Genomic DNA, 19,613 nt, shown 5'->3' with positions numbered 1-19,613 from the left:
TTTAAAGTTAAAATGGAAATGCCAATGCAGACCGTCTAATGGTGTTAGATACAGTTGGGTAGCCGTGTTGGTCTGAAGAAGAACAAAGTTTGAGTCTGGTGGGACTTTTGAAACCAACAAAGTTTAATTCAAGGTATAAGTTTTTGTGTGCAAAACACACTTCCTCATGGGAGCGGGGACAGGTAAATCAGTGTCAGTCTGATACCATTATGTTATTGAATTAAATGTTTAAAAAAACACCCATTTGCCTTGGAAGCACAGACGCTTTACGCAATATCCCCGATCCTCCACATTTCCTGGTTAAGGGGGAAATGCTGTTTAAACAAATTACAAAGATGATATGACTCCAATGGCAACAAGAGAAAGAAATTTTACTTGCAAAAATAGAAGCACATCTTCGTATGGAGGAGTGGAGGTTTGGGGGATGGAGCCTGGGTAGGGTGGGGTTTGGGGAGGGGAGGGGAGGGGCGTCAATTGACAGCTGTCACTGTGCCTTCAAAAGTTTAATCATAACAGATCCAGATTTTGGTATGTAACCTAGAATCTTTTGATTAGAGAAACTTATAGCAGAACGTATATTTTATATCTGCATTTCTGTGTACAAGAAGCCTCTGTAGAAGGAATTAGGATGCAATAAGAATGGAATGCTATTTAGAAGTTGTGAGGCGGCTGAGAGCGAAGTTTAATGTGATTCACAGCCCTTATCAGCTAGCTCTCCACATGCGAGCCCAGGAAGGACCCAGTGTTCTCTAATGTTCCCCATGTTCTGAAGACAAGGTAAACAAGTATAATTACTGACACCACTGAGAGATGCACTGGGTCAAATTATGCTTGTATGGTGTTAACTGCTTGGTACCAATTAGAGACTCTCTAATGTATAAACAGTATGTGATGTCATTTGGGGTATAAGACCTTCTGCCCCTTCCTGGTTATGGCGGAATACAGTTTTGGAATTGCTGAGGTGCTAAGGCATTCAGCCCTGTATTCCCTGTTTCAATGCATTAAGCAGACATTCATCTAACTCGTTGGACTCCGACTGTGTGTTTCCAATTCGGCATGGTAGCACGCAGGCACAGATTTGTGTATCATATGGAGGAGTTCTCCCATGCGTGCTCCCATGCCTGGGTGGGGTAGGGTTTGGGGAGGGGAGGGGCTTCAATGGGGTACAATGCCATAGTGTCCACTTTCCGAAGCAGCCATTTTCTCCAGGAGAACTGATCTTGGCCGCCTGAAGATCATTTGCAGGGCTATTTTGGGGCGGGGACGCACAGGAACGGAGTTCCGGCTGGCTTCCAAGTTGGCCACACCCAGCAGGAACTCATAAGCATAATAGGCCACACCCAACAGCAGGAACACATTCGGATTGGCTACATTAGGGGTGTGTGGCCTAACATGCAAAGGAGTTCCTGCTACAAAATAAAAAGCCCTGGGTTTTGACAACAAACAAGGTAAACAGAATAAGAATCAAAAGGTGGGTGTGGCTGGATGATCACACTTCTGGTAACATGGGAATGTGGCCTAATATGCTAATGAGTGGTGCAATCAGGGGTGTGGCCTAATATGCTCATGCATTTCTGCTGCTGGGTGTGGCCTATTATACTAATGAGTTCCTGCTGGACTTTTTCTACAAAAAAAGCCCTGATGATTTGTAATAGTGGGAGATCTCCAGGTAAGACCTGGAGGTTGGCAATGCTAGGCAAGGAACAGGTGCCGACATGTCTTGATCTGGTACTCCTGGAGCTACTCTAAGTATTTCAGACTCTCCTGTGCGGCCATCAGAGGTGAAAGGAGCAAAAAATATTCATCTGAGTTTATCAGGAAGCTCCATGCTGTTCTTCCATTCTTTCTGGGATCCCCTCCAAGCCAGGAATCTCAAACTGAGGCCGAATACAAAATTAGCTTAGAGTCAATTTACTTTACGGGAAAATCTCTGAAGAAACATAGTTACATATTGACATTGCCTTCCATTTGCAGCTTATAATGTAGTAATTTAGATGGGAATTAAATTACAGGCCAATCTCGAGAAGGCTGCCAACTCGAGTAGAGTGCTCGTTGCAAAATGAAGTTTGAAAGACCCCACTGGGCACTGTGGGCACACACTCACCCCCATGCAAACAATGTTTGTCAAGCAAGTCGAATAGGAATGCATCTCCTCCTCTCGAAATTATAATGCCGGTACGGAGGCCTCTCAGACTGGCCTTTTCTAACCTGTTTAACTTTAGAACAAGATGGGTAGCCATGTTAGTCCGTCTGTAGCAGCAGAAAAGAGGAAGAGTCCAGGAGCACTTCCAAGACTAACAAAAATTTGTGGCAGGGGACGAGCTTTCGTGAGTCACTGCTCACTTCTTCAGATGCTCTTGCTCTTTTCTATAGCTTTAGAACCTTCAGCCTAGATAGGAAGGCTGGCAGGCCATGCCTAGAAAGCGGCAGGGGGTTGGGGGGCAGGGACAGGGGGGCATGGCGTTGTGTATGCTACCAGGGCTTTTTTTGTAGAAAAAGCCCAGCAGGAACTCATTAGCATATTAGGCCACACCTTGACAGCACAGCTCATTAGCATGTTAGGCCACACACCCCATGTTACCAGAAGTGTGGTCATCCAGCCACACCCACTTTTTGCTTCTTATTCTGTTTACTTTGTTTATTCTCAAAACCCAAGGCTTTTTTTGTAGCAGGAACTTCTTTGCATGTTAGGCCACACACCCCTAATGTAGCCAATCCTAATGGGTTTGTGATGTTGGGTGTGGCCTATTATGCTAATTAGTTCCTGCTGGGTGTGGCCAACTCAGGAGCCAGCCGGAACTCCGTTCCTGTGCGTTCCTGCCCAAAAATAGCCCTGTATGCTACAATGTCACTTCTGGGGGAAACCCAGAAATTATGATTAGCAGCTTTAGGAATCCCTGGAAACTCCACGGTAAACTCCAAAGTAAAGCATCTAGCGATTCCTAGAGCTACATGACATTCTAGGTTTCCCCTAGAAGTGATATTGCGGCATACGTGACACCAACTCCCCCCCCCCAAAGGAAATGGCAGTTTTGGAGGGCGGAGTTCATGACAAGAACCCTGGCTGAGGTCCCTGTCCTCCCCAAACTCCACCCTCCCTAGGCATCCCCCAAACATTCAGGAATTTTGCAACCCAGAGCTGATAACCCTAGTCTGGAGGCCCCCCACTACAGTAGGAGGCCTGGCAGCCCTATTAGGTAGGGTGGCCAGCTTCCAGGGGTAACCTAGAATTCTCCCAGAATTACAACTGGTCTCCAGATGACTGAGTTTCCCTGGAGCAAACAGCTTTGGAGAGCAGACTTGATGGCATCGCATCCCTGCTGACCTCCCTCCCCAGACTCCATCCTTCCCAGGCAACATCCCCAAACCTCCAGGAATTTTCCCAGCCAGTCTTGGCAAGCTTACCTAGAGATAGAATCATAGAATCATAGAATGTCAGAGTTGGGAGGGAACTTGCCGGTCATCTAGTCCAACCCCCTGCACTCTGCAGGAGCATAGCCGAAAGATAGCCCTACACAGTGGTCATTTCGGGGGGATCGTGGGGGAATCGCAGTTCCCCCGGGTGAGGTAAGGGGGCGGGGCACATGATGAAGCTTGCAGGTCCACCGCCGGGCCCCTCATGGGGCTCGGCAGTGGAGCTGCAAGGCCGGCGGCGGCGGCCGGGACCGTTGGGGATGGTGTGTGTGGCCTTATGACACACTTCCGGTGATGTCAGGGGGTGTGGCCTTATGACACACTTCTGGTGATGTCAGGGGGTGTGGCATATGCTAATGTGTTATGCTAATGAGTTCCCCTAGCTCTTTTTCTACGAAACGACCCCTGGCCCTACAACATACCGGAAAGATGGTCATCCAGCCTCCGCTTGAAAACGTTCAGCAAAGGAGCATCCACGACTTCCCGAGGCAGTCTGTTCCACTGCTCAACCACTCTTACAGTTAGGAAGTTTCTCCTGATATTTAGATGATGGCCAATTTTTCATTTCTGTCGTTTCAACCCCCGAAATTCCCGTTTTGGTTTTCCTTTTTGTGCTAATCCAACCCACGATTCTTTATTTAAGCACCATTTCTAGTTTCCTCCCATTGTCTTTTTTCCCCCCTTGTAAAAGTTGCATGAGCCTAATTGGCTTAAATTACAGGAGTGGAGCTCCTGTAATTAGGGGGAACTTTCTAAATGAGAGCAGTTCGACAATGGAACTAGTTATCAGGGGTGGGAGGGGGCTTTTCACTGCTTGAGGTCGGCAGGTTGTCAGTGCTCTTGCTTTGGGCTCCCTTCCGACTCCAGGACTTTGAACGTTTTTTCCAGCTTTATTTGTGCATCAATAAATCAGCACGATACATTATACATAGATGCATGTGGAGAAAGGTAGCTTAAAAATGCCATAAATAAATAAAAACCATATAAATGACATGCAAAAAAAAAGCATATTGTGTATATATAATGCTACTCAGTCCATAAAACCAATGGCCAGAAGCAGAGAATGGGAACTGTTGGCAAACTTATAAAGAAATATAAGCAGCCCTGACCTGGATAGCCCAGACTAGCTCCATCTCGTCAGATCTCGGAAGCTAAGCAGGGTCGACCCTGGCAAGTACTTGGATGGGAGACCTCCAAGGAATACCAGGACTCAGAGGCAGGCAATAGCAAGCCACCTCTCTGAAATGTCCAAACCCCACTAGGGGTCGCCAGAAGTCAACCATGACTTCCAGGCACACACACTACTCACCAAAAAAAGGGGTGGGGATATAAGCAGCAACAGATCAGAGAACCCATCCCTTCTCCATTCCCATATCCTGCACTGGCCTTGCCCCATTTTTCCACGGGTTCATGCCTTCATTCACACCTACCAATGTCCATTATATATAGCCTGATTGGCCAGCAAAACTATATACTAGGCCTGCCTGAGGGGTCAGGTTGCTGACTCTGGGTTGAGAAATACCTGGAGATTTGGGGGGTGGACCTGAGGAGAGTGGGGTAGGGCAAGGGGAGGGACTCTAATCTTTGGAAGGTCTAATCCACCTTCCAAAGCAGCCATCTTCTCCGGGTCAACTATCTCTGTCGCCTGAAAATGAGTTGAAATCCCAGGAGATCTCCAACCAGTACTTGGAGGTTGGCAAACCTACTGACAGGGCTTTCAGTTGGGCTCCCAGCCTGTATCTGTTTACCAGCTTTCCACTTTGCCCTGATTCCTGGAGAGCCACATGGCACTTGCTTGACCCACCTGACCTCTCTACCTGGTTTTCTGGGATCCCCCCGCTGCCCCGGTCCTTCTCATCTGTTCCTTTGTCCATCTGCTCAAGCCGTCGGTAATTTTAACGCATTCTTGCTTTCTGGTACCTGTCCCTCAAAAACCACTGTCCCTAATTTTGCTTTTGGGGTGTGTGTGTGCTATAAAATGAAGTTAGCATAAATTGCTTAGCAGTTTATATAAAAGTATCTATAATGCTCGCGCTTAGCATAGTTGCTTCCAAATAACAAAACTGCAATACACTCAATAAAATCTAACACAGTTTTATCCTTCCTTTCCTGCAGGATCACAGGGCAATGCAAATGATTTTCCTACATTTTATTCATATGAACATTCCTAGCCTTGTTCACAAGTCACAGTGAGTGCACGTACAATCCATGTACACTTGATTTTTAAAAAATATATGCATTGAGTAAATTTAATATTACGCAATGCATGTACAGCTGAATGTATGATACAAGCCCCACACTTATCCAGGTACTGGAATATGGTTTCAGTTCCAAAGAAACATGCTTTGGCTCTTTCTCACAAACTGATGTACACGTGTACATGCAGGATGTATGTGCGCTCATTGTAACACATTGAACAGGGGCTGAGAGCAGTGAGAGATATGGCTGAGAGCAGTGTTCCCTCTAAGCTGTGGATTCTTGTGAGCAAAAATTCTACATTGTGAGTCACTGGCATTAAAGTTGTGAGCAAGTGATTTGGCTGCTGCATAAATTAGTTTGCTTGGAGCCATCCTTCCTGAGCTAAGACAAAAATGTGTGAGCCGGAGGCTAAAGAACTGTGAGCTAGCTCACACTAACTCAGCTTAGAGGGAACAGTGGCTGAGAGTGGCCCAAGATCACCCAGTGGATCACCCAGTGGAGCCAGTTTGGTGTAGTGGTTAAGAGTGGCAGACTCTAATCTGGAGAACTGGGTTTGATTCCCCACTCCTCCATATGAAGCCAGCTGGGTGACCCTGGGCCAGTCACAGTTCTCTCAGAGCACTCTCAGCCCCACCTACTTCACAGGGTGTCTGTTGTGGGGAGAGGAAGGGAAGGTGATTGTAAGCTGCTCTGAGACTCCTTTGGGTAGTGAAGGGCAGAGTATAAAACCAACTCTTCTTCTTCTTCCTCCTCCTCCTGTAAGTGAAGATTTAGACCTGGGTTTCCTCAGTTTAATCTAAAACTCTAACCACTCCATCTCACTAGCTCTCAGTGCTCTCTCCCTCTACAGTTTAAATCTCTGAATGGAGAAGAAGAGGAGGAGACTGGATTTATACCCCGCCCTTCACTACCCAAAGTAGTCTCAGAGCAGCTTGCAATCCCTGTCCCTTCCCCTCCCCACAACAGATACCCTGTGAGGTAGGTGGGGCTGAAACAGGTCACACCAGCAGCTGCATGTGGAGGAGTGGGGAATCTAACCCAGTTCTCCCAGAATAGAATCCACTCTCCTAACCACTACACCAAACTGATAGAAGGGGACCTCTAGTTGCTTGCTTATATGCAAATAAATGCTTAACTGAATTAAGACCATGCATTGTGTGATGCCTTAATGTTCACACACATGCAAATAAAGGGATGCGCATGAGCACTAAGGCTTCATGCAGTGGGCCAGCTTACCATTTCATAAATAGCACTTGATGAAGTATGTTTTGAACTATTACTACATACTCTAGGGCAATTGTTTTTCTTCTATATCTTTGACTAAAAAGAACATCATCTTGCCTTGGGCTAATAAAGAGTGAACAAAGAAATAAAGAGTGAACCTTTGCAAGGAAAAAAACAGGCATTATTATAAGTGTATTCTTTTTTTCAACCTTGCAGCATTAGAAGGTCCTCACCTGGATGGCTCAAGCGAACCTGATCTTGTTAGATCTCAGAAGCTAAGCAGGGCCCACCCTGGTTAGTACTTGGATGGGAGACCAAGGTTGGTATGCTGTGGACAGCACTGGCAAACCACCTCCGTTCTTCTCTTGCCTTGAAAGCCTCATGGGGCCACCATAAGTTGATGAGACTTGGTGGCATTTTCCACCTATGTTAGAAGCTCTGTTTGTCTGTTGGCCCAGAAAACTGGAAAATTATTGATCTAGTTATGTTATAGAGTACTGGTTTGACAACTCTTGAATTGGACTGAAATTGTTTACCCCAAGACTGAACACTGATGATGGCTATTGGACAACTATTCTCAGTCTACATGGATGTTTAGCATTCACTGTCAGCATTTAACATCCTGTGATTTTACAACAGCACTCGGTATTTGACAATATCTGACAAGTTACAGTCAGCACATGATGTTAAAGGACAGCCGATATATAGCTGCAAATGTCTGACAGTTGACTGCCAGCAGAATTAAGTAGGACGTTTAACCCCTGAAGGAGGCAACAAGAGGATAATTTAACATTTTAATGTCAAATTTCAGTCCTCTAATTCTGTGGGGCGCTGATGTCCATTTTCTATATTAGAACTTGCACTGAGAGTTTGAAAGTCTGTCACATGTTAGTGTAATGTCATTTAATTTCCAGGAAAAAACATCACTCACGGATGGACAGGTCGGAATCACGTAATGAATGTGTGAGGAGAAATCAGATTAAGAATGACTCCGTTAACTGATGGTTTGTTTAAATAAATGGGAGCCTTGGTATCTCTGTCACACAAGCCTTGGGTGGCAGGCCTTTCCTTGATTATAGACAGCCCCTTAACATAAATGACCCTTCTGACAGACACACAAATTCAGGAAACAAACCTAGATAGCAACAATTATCCTCATATACATTCAAGCAACATAGCCATGGGACCTAATAACATCAACTACAACAGAGGTTATGATGAACCCCAGTATCTTCCCAACTGTCTGGCAGATTTTTCTTTCCTGCCAAATCTTCAGTTCCCCTCAGTAGCTGAGTTGCCCTACAGTAGCGTGTATATATTCTTTGTCATAAAAGACTTGACTGTCCCACCCTATGTTTAGACATTTAGTTTAGGCTTTTTCTCAGCTCAGGAACTCTACTGAAAATACAGGAGCTGTCCAGTTTTTTTAAACCCTTGAGAAATGGCACTTGAGGAAAATTAACTTTCAAAAACAGAATAAAGATTTTATTAAATAGGCAGGGAATATATGTATAATAGGAAAAGTCAAGGTTTTGAGATTGCTGAAATAAACACTTTCTAATCTTCACAGAGCTGAAAACTTAGACATTTCAAGGGAGTGCATTTGTAGTTTTGCTTCAAGGCTTTCTATTTCTTCTTTGAGAGGTGAAGCCTTAACCTTTGCTTCTCACCCTCCAGTCTACAATGGAGATGAACTGTCTGTTGCTGGGGTGCAACACCTCTCCAGTTCGGTTAGAAGTGTGGATTCTATTCTGGGAGAACTGAGTTAGATCCCCCACTTCTCCACATGCAGCTGCTGGCATGAACTTGGGTCAGTCACAGTTCTCTCAGAGCTGTTCTCTCATGAGCAGTTCTCAAAAGAGCTGTCTCAGCCCCACCTACCCCACAGGGTGTCTGTTGTGGGGAGGGGAAGGGAAAGGAGATTGTACGCTGCTCTGAAACTCCTTTGGGTAGTTAAGGGCAGGGTATAAATCCAATATCTTCTTCTTCCTCCTCCTCCTCTGTTTCTGTCCTTCCTCCAGTCCGCCCAACTAACCTGCCTGTCTGCTAGCTAGTCCAAGCACATGGTTGGTCTCCTGCCCTATTGCCTGAGCCTTTGACACTTTCCTGTTCTCTTAGTCCACTCAGCTTTTCTAGCCTTCCAGTGTGAACAAGCACAGCCTTGTGCCAGCCTAGCAGGTACAGCCCCTTGTAATGTATTAGTCTATAGAAACAATGCACATGCTGATATAGAACCAAGAAGCCCTTAACCAAAATATTAAGACATTCCAATGACACCGTCTAGACTGGCAGAAAGCAGAAATGCTGGTTTCGGATGGAACATCATCACAGTGTTCTGTCTGGACAATGGCCCCATTGCACGTATGTCCCATTCCTCAGCAAAGGGCCAGAATAGTAAACAGCATCCTACCGTGCTACTCTTGGTGTGTGTGTGTGTGTGGATTAATCCTGATTGGCAAAAGAAACCATCACAAAAATTTGGCTGACATCCATCTCAGATACATCATGGCTTCATAGATCTCATGGAAAGGATTACCTCAGAAAACTGAGTTTCTGCAAACTGAGTTGGACAGGAGACCTTGACATGAGGCAGTGAGTGTTGGGATACAGATTAGGATAAAGGTAAAAGGCACTGTCTAGACTGGTATATGGAATATACATGCCACAGTATGAGTCCAGAATTTCTGGATGATGTTTGCCAGACATTATTTTGCTGCCAGAACACTTGGCTGTGTCATCTGCAGTACTTTTTGGTTTTGCATTTGAAGATTCGCATTTGATTCTGTTACCAGGGAAGAGTTTATATGGGGTGGGGAGGGAGAGAAACAATTAGGAGGAATGTCTGTTTTATCTCAGCAGGACCAGCTTATCATAATGTTTGCAATTTGCTGAGTAACGTCTCTCTTTCATGTGCTCTGGGGCTATTTGCAGCTGATCAAAACGTTTTAGAGAAGATTTGCAAAACCGGCACTGCTGTGCAGGCAAATTTTTTTTTTTGTTTATATGGAGCCAGATTTTAATGAAACTCTAAATGTTATCATAAGCCCCAGTAGATGAATCTTGCCATAAATCTGGCATTTGAAAGATCATCCTTGTTGAATATAAAAAAAGAGGGCATTTAAAATAAAACAAAAGCGATTCTCTGCAATACGCTAGAGATTTACAGTGGAGGGATTCGAAGAACACTGCAGTGACTTTTTCATTCCCCCCCCTTCTGATCGCAGCCCTCCCCTCCTACAAAGTGAAATCTGCCAGGTGTGTGTGTGTGGGGGGGCTCCTCCAGAGCAGCACACCACGAAACATAAGGGGCTGCTACTGAAATTGGCTGCCCTAACACATGACCCCCACTTATGCACACAAGTGATTATCACATTAAAAAAAACGGCCTTTCTCAATCCCAGGTTGTTTCCATATGGGAACGATTCTCCATTGTTCTCTCATTACTCCTGGAAATTCAGAGGCATTTCTGCCCTAATGAAGCGTTCCCACTGAGGGATTCTTTCTGCCATTTCTCCTCATACAGACCACCACCACCACCCATTGACGCCAGAGTCCTTTCTACCAAGTTTTCCAAAATGGCCACAAGCTATGTCGCTATAGTACAATGCTCCTATGGTGTGGTGGGAGTTGGTTTTTATCCCCCGCTTTTCTCTAGCTTAGGAGCTGCGGTGGCTCAAGTGGTTAAGATGCTGAATTGCAGGCTGTGGAAGGTCGGTAGTTCAGCAGTTCGAGACCCGAGTGTGCCGCATGACGGAGTGAGCTCCCGTCTCTAGATCCAGCTCCTGCCAACCTAGCAGTTCGAAAGCAAGAAATTGCAAGTAGATAAATAGGTACCACTCCTGTGGGAAGGTAACAGCCTTGGTGTTTAGTCATGCTGGCCACATGACCACGGAAACGTCTTCGGACAGGACCAGCTCTTCGGCTTGGAAACGGAGATGAGCACCGCAACCCTAGAGTCGGACTTGACTGGCTTTCAAGCAAGGGAACCTTTACCTTTACTTTACCTTTCTCTAGCTTAGGAACTGCGGTGGCTCAATTGATTAAGATGCTGAACTGCAGGCTGTGGAAGGTTGGTAGTTCAGCAGTTCGAGAACTGAGTGTGCCGCATGACGGAGTGAGCTCCCGTCTCTAGTTCCAGCTCCTGCCAACCTAGCAGTTCGAAAGTAAGAAATTGCAAGTAGATAAATAGGTACCACTTCAGTGGGAAGGTAACAGCGTTCTGTGCGCCTTGGTGTTTAGTCATGCCAGCCACATGACCACGGAAACATCTTCGGACAGCTCTGGCTCTTTGGCTTTGAAACGGAGATGAGCACTGCAACCCTAGAGTCAGATTCGACTGGCTTTCGAGCAAGGGGACCTTTACCTTTACCTTTCTCTAGTTTAAGGAGTCTCAAAGTGGCATATAATCTCCTTCCCTTCCTCTTCCCACAACAGGCACCTTGTGAGGTGGGGTAGGTGGGACTGAGAGAGTTCAGAGAGAACTTGTGAATGGCTCAAAGTCACCCAGCAGGCTTCATGTGGAGGAATGGGGAAGCAAACCCCATTCTCCAGATTAGAGTCAGCCAGATTAGAGTCTGTAGTGGTTAAGAGTAGCAGATTTGCTTCCCCACTCCTCCACATGAAGCCAGCTGGGTGACCTTGGACAGGAATACTGGGACTGGCACACAGAGGCAGGCAGTAGTAAGCCACCTCTCTGAAATGTCCTTGCCCCACTAAGGTGCGCCAGAAGTCAACCATGACTTCCAGGCACACACACAAAATACTCACAACCCCCCCCCCAAAAAAAATGATGATCGGTGGGATACAACTGGGGGAGATAGATTTTTGACATCTAGCCGTCCTAAGATTGGAAAAGTAAATGCCTATGAAGGCATTTACTACTTTAGTTTTTCCCAGTCACAGGGGAGCTAGATGTCAATCATCTATTCCCCCCCCCCCCGTTATATCCCACCGTGCCTCCAATGAGGGTGCAAAAATCAGCTGGGCCAGGAAGGAGTCTTGGCATGCTCCTTAGGTGTTGTGATTCATACAGGAAATCTACTTGACCCTCTTAAATATTTGGGTTTAGGGGAAGACAGTCGAGTTTTGCCCCACTCAGGTGCTCAATACTGATTTCAGAAACCCCGTTGCCGTGGTGCAGCGGGCAGGAAAGGGTGCTTTCCCTGTGTTTCTGAGTCGCTTCAGCTCGCTTTCCCAAGCAGTGTCCTTTGACTCCATACTCTCTGGAACCCAGCACTTCTGCTGACCTTAAACCAATTAAATTTTGTTTTGCCCCCTTGAGCAATTCTGTAGTCGCAGCAGGAACAATTATTGAGCAGCAGGGGGGACAGGACGCATTTCTTCTTGCTTGTTGGCTAAAATTTCCACTTAATAACAAAAATAAAGCCGCCTGATTGAAGAGGACAACCTCCTCGCCTTCCCTGTCTCCTGATAGCAGTATGGCAAGACTTCAAAGGGGATCGCTGATGTCTGTTGGAGTATTAAGAAGAAGAGCCATGCCAATTATAGCCTGCTATCCTGCGATATTCAGGTGAGTTTTCTGTTTCCTTTCACTACAGAACCAATGGCTCAAGCGTTGGTTGTGCTACTGAAAAAGGTGACTTAGGAGAGCAATCCTAAGCAGAGTTATCCCAGCGGTCCCCAGCCTTTTGAGCCTGAGGGAGAAGAAGGAGGAGGAGAAGAAGAAGGAGGAGGAGGAGGAGAAGAAGAAGAAGAAGAAGAGATTGGATTTATACCCCGCCCTTCACTCGGAGTCTCAGAGTGGCTTACAAACTCCTTTCCCTTCCCCTCCCCACAACAGACACCCTGTGAGGTAGGCGGGGCTGAGAGAGCTCTGAGAGAACTTTCCTTGAGAGAACAGCTTTGACAGAACTATGGCTTGCCCAAGGTCATCCAGCAACTACAAGTGGAGGAGTGGGGAATCAAACCCTGTTCTCCCAGATTAGAGTCCTCCGCTCCTAACCACTACACCAAACTGACCCAGGATGGTGAGCGCAGCCATGAGATGGCAGCCACAAAATGGATGCTGCAGGAGGCGGGGCCACCCACAAGAATGGATGCCGCAACTTGCCTTCAATCACACAGTCACACAGTGAAGATACTTACTCTTGGGTGACAGCTGCAGTTAAAGCAACATTTTTTTAAAAAACACTGCACAACCAATTAAATCCCCACTGGCCAATCAGAAGCATTGATGGGCAAAAGCCTCCCCTGGCTGTTGGTGGGCACCAGGAAAGGTGTTGGCAGGTGCCATGGTGCCCACGGGCACCATGTTGGGGACCCCTGTTTATACCCTTTTAAGCCCACTGAATCCAGTAGTCTTAGAATGGTTCACTCTTCTCAGGATAGAAGGGCAGGATTTGAGTCCAGTAGCACGCTAAAGACCAACAAGGTTTCCAGGGTATAAGTTTTTGAGAGTCAAAGTTCCCTACATAGGGTGGCCCAGGGCTCTTTTTGTAGCAGAAACTCCTTTGCATATTAGGCCACACACCCCTAATGTAGCCAATCCTCCAAGAGCTTACAGAGCTCTTCTTACAGGAGCTACTGTAAGCTCTTGGAGGATTGGCTACATTAGGGGTGTGTCAATATGCAAATGAGTACCTCCTGGTTGCCAGACTGCCCAATGCAGGCAGGGGTCTCCTACTTTGAGGCACTCCTCTCCCCCGCCCAAATCACCCCTTCTTACCAGCAGGAACCCAGAAATCATTGTGACGTGCCTATGAAAATCGGAAGTGACATAAGCACGTTGGGGACATGGGGGGGGCAAACACTCTGGTTTTAGGGCTAAACTCTATGATTTGAAGCAAACTCTACCACAGAGTTTTGCCCCAAAACCAGAGTGCCGTCCCTGATGGGCCTATGTCACTTCCTGTTTACATATGCATGTCATGATGCTTCTTGCCACTCCCGGAAAGTCCCTCCCTCTCCCCCACTGACACGACGATCGGACCTGGCAACCTTATCCCTGACCCCTTATATCCCAGTCTTTTCCATCTGGTAAGAAAGATAATATCAGTTTGTACTGTGCACATTTTTTTGTGAGGTTGGTGGATTTCCACTCCATGTGGCTGAATGTGTTGCCTTCCATGAAACCACCCGAAACTATCTGCTTTGGACGGCACCATATGACAGAGGTTTGAGTTTGAATATGAATGAGGTAACAGAGACTGTAAAATCTTTTTTCACTTTCCTTATTGTTCAAAGGGGTGTTAGGTACCTCCACGGGAAACATGCAGCACATTTCTGGAACACCTTAATTCATTTGAACTTGTGCATACAATCTGTGGAGGGAAGGCAGCATGGTACAGCCAGATCTCAGAAGCTAAGCAGGGTCAGCCCTGGTTAGTACTTGGATGAGAGACCTCCGAGGAAAGCAATGGCAAACCACCTCTGCTTCTCACTCGCCTTGAAAGCCCCTTGCTAGGGTCACCATAAGTTGGCTGCGACTTGACGGGCACTTCACACACACACAACCTGCAGTCACACACACACCTCAGAGTTCTTTGTCATTTAAGTTTTCTTCTGAACTCAAACTATTCCTCAGCTCGGAGCATTGTTGGAGCAACATCAGCTTTGCTTAGGAGCTCTCCTAGGTCCTGTAGAACTCAGTCGCTCCTTGCTATCTGAATTACACTCTCTGTAAATTGACATGTTTTGCTTTACTCCTGTAACCAGTGTTGGATGGTTCTTCATCTAGCCTCACTCTGCACACCGGAGGCTCTCAGCATAACTAGTGCAGGACACAGGGGAGAGGGCATTTTGTAATAAAAAATTAAATCTTCATAAAATAAAAGTGCCAAGCACTTGTCAATCATCCCTGTGCTGTTGCACTCATTAGCGGGAAGCGGGAAGCCAGGAGATGGTTGACTTCTTACTGAATGATGAGTTAGAATGATGTTTGCATATTTGGCATATAGCTCCATAAGTAATAAGGCAAAAAAAAAACCCCAAACCCAACACCCTACTTAACATGGTAAGAAAAATAAAAATAAAAGCTACACATTCAAGGCAGAAAGAACCCTGAGGAGCCCAACTTCCCTCTTTCCCAGTTGCCCTATGGCTATGGTAACAGAACACTGTCTTGTATTGCCTCTGGTCACCCTTCCTAAAACAGGCTGCTTCAGAATATCTTGTTGCACTAAAAAAAATTAGCTCGGGTGAAAGCAAGCTATAATGAAGGATATTGCTCAGTGGCTATTAGTTAACATTCAGAAAGTTACAAATGGTTTGCAATGTACAGGATGTTGGAGAGGACACTGACAGAGTCCTCTGGAGCTGTGAATATTGGATCTCTAGAAGCTAATTTGTGGGATTCCCATTAATTTCAAGGATTTTTCTGAAGTTAATGAGGAGGCTGATAGCTACCGAGAGCAGCCCTAGGTACTGACCATTAGGTGGAATACAGAGAATGATTGCTGGATTTCAGCATGAGAGAAGCATTTCTGTTCACTTTGAGAGCACTTGGAATTAAGAAAAGAAATTAATTGCGTCACGGAGCAGAAATCTTCGGATTTATTCATGCATCATTTGTTGGGTTTTTTTCCTGGAAATGATGGTGAGGGCTACAATATAATGGATATTTGGAGAGTGACTGTCTATCTGATTAATCCAAAAATACATAGAATTATGAGTTACAGAGCTTTTGTTTTTCCTTTTACAGTGAACTCCTTGGTGATTATTGTGCAGCAATCACTTGTTCTGCGCCTCTTCCTTCTAAAGTTTGGTATAGTGGTTAGGAGTGAAGGCTCTGAGAGAACAGGGTTTGATTCCCCACTCCTCCAGCTGCAGCTGCTAGTGTGACCTTGCGTCAATTACAAATTCTTTCAGAGCTGCTCTCTCACAAGCAGTTCTCAAAAGAGCTCTCTCAGCCCCAACTACCTCACAGGGTGTCTGTTGTGGGGAGGGGAAGAGGAAGGAGTTTGTAAGCTGCTCTGAGACTCCTTCGGGTAGTGAAGGGCAGGGTATAAATCCAATATCTTCTTCTTCCTCTTCTTCTTCTTCTTCCAAAGGTAGGTTGATGGTTGAACCTGGACAAAAGTGTTTTCTATATAATCTGGTGAAGGTAGAACTACATGTTATAGGAGTTGGGGAGATGCTTCTGAAAAAGGCACCTGCCTTGTTATGTTTCCTTTCCTACCATCATGTACGAGTCACAGGGTCATAGTTCTGGAATTCTAGAGTCGAAGTAGCCATCCGTCCAACCCTTTGGTCAATGCAGGAAATCCAAAGGTAGTTCATCCCTTACAGATGGTTGTCCAGCATCCAATGAGGGAGAAACCAACCACCCCCTGGACGACTGTTACAATTGTTGAACTTCTCTCACTTTTAGGAAGTTTCTCCTAATGCTCAACTGAGGTCTACACCCCAGCAACAGATCTTAAGCCTGTTAAATCTGGTCTTGCCATCTGGAGTAGCAAGAGAATCACAATCTTCTCAGTGATAACCTTTGATGAGTGAAACCATGTCTTTCTTCAGGCTAACCATATCCAGTTACCTCAACCTTTCCTTATATGACTTGTCTACCAACCTTCCCCCATCCCCAATCATCTTTGTTCCTCTCCTCTAAACCAGGTCTAGTGTCTCTACCTGTTTCTTGAAGTGTGGTGCGTAGAGCTGGACATGGTAGTCTAGTCTGTTATCACGGAACAGATGGGGACTATTTGTTCTCAGGAGAGAGTGCTTCTTCCGTTTTGTGATGTCACCACATTGTGCATTTCTCCACCTCCAGCAGCAGCAGCAGCCAATGATGCAGAGTGGGAGGGGAGTTGGAAAACAGAACACAATGATGTCATGGCACAAATAAGTGTTCCTAAATGTTTCCAAGAAGGAGGGAAACTTTGTATGGGATGTTGCTTTCATGTCATCCTGTTCTCACCATAATCAGACCTTGGGAACTGCCCCCTCCCCACCAACCAATTCGTTTATCTTCTGTCAGACTTATGAAGTCTGACAGATAATAAATAAATGGCCACAGGAGGATTCCTATGACGAATGGCTGCAAAGTAGAACGAGGGGGAGAGAAGGCACAGTGGGGTGAAGACGATCTATGTGCCTTGTAACTCCGCTGAGATTTTGACAGACAGTGCGCACAGCCCAACCTGTGGATTGGCTTAAGCAGCAGGGGGAGAAGCAATTCTAATTATTTGAGGTGTCCTCCGGTGCCTTATTTACTGCTTCTGACTCAGGCCTTGCAGCCCACCGAATGCGGAATGATTAATTTGTTTGTAGTCTTTCCATCCGGGCTCATCACTGCGCTTATCTGAGTACTCAACAAAGGTTGATGGAATTATCTCTTCCGCTCCTCCTGGAAGCTTTATTATCCTGCTTCAAAGTGTTGTGATTAAGGTCAAAAGACTCCAGTAGGACTTGAAGGCCTTTTCCTCACGCTTCGATTAAGTAGGCGCATGGAGTTTTCCCCCGTGAGCTACTTCCACAAATGCCAGCCCAGCAAGAAAAGTGAAATATTGAGATCTAAGGTGGGGAGATGGAGTGGTATTTAACCCGTGGGCCGGGATCCTCAGGTGGATCGTATTGGGTTGCCAAGCCCCAGGAGAGGCCTGGAGGTCTCTAGGAATTACAAGTGATCTCCAGAGACTATAGAGATCAGTTCCCCTGGAGAAAATGGCAGCTTTGGAGGGGGGGACTCTATGGCATCAGAACCCTGCTGAGTTATTTCTTTCCTCAAATGCTGCCCTTCCCAGGATCTGCCCTCATATCTCTGGGAATTTCCCCAGCCTGGGATTGGCAGCCCTAGTTATGGAGCCCTCCTTGCTGTGTTGCAAACCCCAAGAGAGCTGCTTTCCTTTCCTTTTTTTTTTTTTTTGGCTGCCTTTCGGAAGGCCCTGCTGTGCAGGAGAGCCATGCCTCCAGCCTCTCTTTGCCTGCACAGTGAAAACAGCCACAGGGCAAGAAGGGGAGCTTGCTGAGCTACAGGCAAGGTTCTGCCTGTTGGATTCTCTGAACTTGGTACTGCCAGGGAACCACAGAAAAGTAGCAGAGTACTCAAAGGCTTTAACGCAGCAGAGCTTGGGGATAGGTGTGGCAACAGACATAAAAGGGAAACAAAGTGAGCAGTCAGTTCTAAAGCTAATACACAACTTTTATTAAAGAAAATACATGCTAGAGAGCAATGCTCCCTCTGAGCTATGGAGTCCTGCGAGCAAGAGTTCTACTTTGTGAGCTACTGTCATTCAACTGTTGTGAGCGATTTGGCTGCTGCATAAATTAGTTTGCTCTGGAGCCATCCTTCCTGAGTTAAGATGAAAATGTGTGAGCCGGAGGCTAAAAAACTGTGAGCTAGCTCATACTAACTCAGCTTAGAGGGAACACTGCTTGAGAGTGCAGGTAAGAGGGACTTCCAGTTTATGGAGCAGCGATGGCAGACATTCTCCCAGGACCGTGGGGGATCTGCACACCAGCGGGTTGGAGGGGCGCTACCTCAAGTAGCGCCCCCATGGAGCCTTTGGGATAGACTCCAGGCCAGAGGGCTTTTGAGGCCTCTTCGATGGCGTAAAGCTGGAGAATTGAGGCTCCCCTCCACCCTGACGGTCCGGTCGCTGTGTGGCCTTCGGGCACAAGCTGGTTTGACCGGGACAAGCGCCGGAGATTGAGCAGAACAGCATTGAAGCAAGTGAGGTCAGAGAAACTGACCGACGATGAACATGAGTTCAAACTAAGCGGACGACTATAAAAAGCAAATCCCCCCCCCGTGGGAAAGCGGATCGCAAAGAGGAACGCCTCTTATGCGAAAAGACTGATAAGCGAGACAAAGGGGGAAGGGGGAGGAAAAACAGCGAGTATGTTTTGAGAGGCTTACTTGATTGCTGACAGTGTGGGAGTGATCTTTAGAGTTGGAGGGAAGCGTCAGAAACTGTAAACAAATCGTATAAAATGGCGGCCGTGCAAAGAAAGCTGAAAATGAAACCGCCTGGCAGCCAGAGCCCAAACCAAGAAGAGGCAGCAGACGTCATGAAAATGCTAGCGGAGACTTCCGGTTTATGGCAGCACGCTGAGCAGACTCATCTCCCGGACCTCCCGGGGATGAAATCTGTGCACCAGCAGATGGGGGGGGGCGACATCTCGCTACCCCCTGGGAGCCTGGTTGAAAGCCATGGGACTTTTGAGAGGTGGCCTCTTCGCCAGCGCGATGCTAGGGAATTGAGGCGCTTCTCCATCCTGATGGTCCTCCTGCTGTGTGTCCGTATGGAACTAGTGACGCTGACTGGGACAAGTGCTGGAGATCGAGCGGTTTAAACGGAGCTACAGCGAGGTCGCAAGACCGAATATGAACTGTGAGTTGGATTAGAGCGTAATTGTTAATTTAAAAAGAAAGCTCCCACCCCATGGACTAGAAAGTAAAGCGAGTGGGGGAGGGGCCCCTCCCATGCACATGAACTTAAAAGCGGATCCGAGGGGGGAGCGGAAGCAAAAATGCTGAAATCTGTTGGGAGAGACTTACCAGGGCGCGGATGAGTGGATAAGCACGTATTCAGAGACTTTAGTAAATTTTCGGAAAGTAAACAATCCATAAAGATGGCAGGGAAGAGGACTGAGAAAGAGAAACTTTAAAAAGCGAAAGTAGTTGGGCGCCCCCGTCCGGAAGAAACCAGCGAGTTGGCTAAAACGTTGGTAGAATCCCTACGCCCCCTGCTGGACTAGATGACTAATCTCAAGGAACAGTTGTCAATGATGAACCAATGCATCACTACTCAGCAGCTTCAATTGAATGAGACTCTTAAAATTACGGAGCAAACAGATGAGAAAGTGAAAGAAGTTGA

This window comes from Gekko japonicus, unplaced genomic scaffold (assembly GCF_001447785.1).
Source record: "Gekko japonicus isolate JY-2015 unplaced genomic scaffold, Gekko_japonicus_V1.1 scaffold3312, whole genome shotgun sequence".
Lineage (NCBI taxonomy): Eukaryota > Metazoa > Chordata > Lepidosauria > Squamata > Gekkonidae > Gekko > Gekko japonicus.
The sequence above is the reverse complement of the archived record's forward strand: the minus strand, read 5'-3'. Positions refer to the sequence as shown.